Source organism: Ursus arctos, unplaced genomic scaffold, assembly GCF_023065955.2.
Source record: "Ursus arctos isolate Adak ecotype North America unplaced genomic scaffold, UrsArc2.0 scaffold_11, whole genome shotgun sequence".
Lineage (NCBI taxonomy): Eukaryota > Metazoa > Chordata > Mammalia > Carnivora > Ursidae > Ursus > Ursus arctos.
In genome coordinates, this window is record NW_026622775.1 from 1009213 (window position 1) to 1010967 (window position 1755).

A 1755-nucleotide genomic window follows, 5' to 3' on the forward strand; every position below is an offset into this window, starting at 1 on the left:
AACATATTATTGAATTGGCTAGAATTTTCAGTGAAATGTTGGAAAGAAGTGATGTGAAACAATATCCTTGCCTTATACCTGATCTTAGAGGGAAAGCTTTGAGTTTCTCACCATTAAATATGGTGTTAGCTATAGGATTTTTGCAGATATTCTTTATTAGGTTAAGGAAGTTCCCCTCTATTCCTAGTTTACTGAGTTTTTATAACGAGTGGATATTGGATTTTGTCAAATGCTTTTTCTGACTCTATTGTTATGATCATGTGATTTCTTGGTTTTAGCCTATTGATATGATGGATTATATTAATTAATTTTCAAATGTTAAACCGACCTTGCATACCTAGGATAAATACCATTTGGCCATAGTGTATAATCCTTTTTACAGATTGTTGAATTTGATTTGTCAATATCTTGTTGAGAATTTTTGCTTTGGTGTTCATGGGAGCTATTTGTCTATAGTTTGGGAGTTTTGCTTGTTTGTTTTTCTTGTAATGTTTTTGTCTTTTGGTTTTAAGGCAATGCTGGACTCATATTATGAGATAGGAAGTATTCTATCTGCTTCTATTATTTGAAAGAGATTGTAGAGAATTGATATAACTTCTTCCTTAAATGTTTTGTAGAATATACCAGTGAACCCATCTGATCCTGGTGTTTTCTGCTTTGGGAGGATATTAATTACTAAATCAATTTCTTTAATATATATATATAATTATATATACATATAATTAATATATATATTTATTTATATATTTCTTCTTGTGTGAGTTTCAGTAGATTTTGTCTTAATTTTGTAAAATTCTCAGTCATTATTGCTTCTCTTCCTATCTCACTTTCTTCTCTGCTGACATATGCTAAACTTTTTGTAACTACCCCACAGTTTTTGGATGTTCCATGTTTTTTCTGTTTCTTTTTGTTTTTCAGTTTGGAAAATTTCTGTTGACATTTCTATTGACATATACCTCACTAATTCTCTATACTTGCTTTTTTCTCCAGTTTCTGGGTGGCAGTTTGCTCTGTGACCTCAATTCTCTGATGGCTCTAAGAAGAGTTGTTAATTTTTAGTTTGCTTACCTTTTTTCTTATTGTGAGGATGGACTGACTACTTCCAAACTTTTTGTTGGACCAGAAACCAGAAGTCTCCACTAATTATTTACCCTTTTCCAGCTTTACTGGGGTATAATTAACAAATAAAATTGTAAAATACATAAAGTATGCAAATGATGATACAATATACATACACATTGTGAAAGGATTCCCCCAATAGAATTAATAAACATATCCATCACCTCACATGTTTACCTTTGTGTGTGTGAGAAAATACTTAAGTTCTATCTCTTAGAAAATTTCAATTACATAATACAGTGTTATTAACTATACTATTGTCAATGCAAAATGAACAAACGTTTTAAAATTTTAAAGAGAAAGGAAAAAAGTTTAATTCAAGTCAGGTTAGGACAGTTGTTTGGAACACACAATCTTCACAAAAAAGAGTGCTCCAGGGAAGGAACTTTTAGCACTGGACATATATGGTTCATACATAAAGAGTTACAAATCATCATGACAAAGGACATTCCAGAAAGTTTCAGACTTTGTTGTATGTTTTTATTATGTGCAAGGCTGTACAACTTAACCTTATGGAGGTTTTTTTCATTTTTCTCATCTTTATGTTTACAATGCTCCTTTTCAATTTTGTTTTGTTTTGATTTGTTTTTAACAAAGCAGACATACAATGTCTGGGGCAGAAATAGAGCCCATACA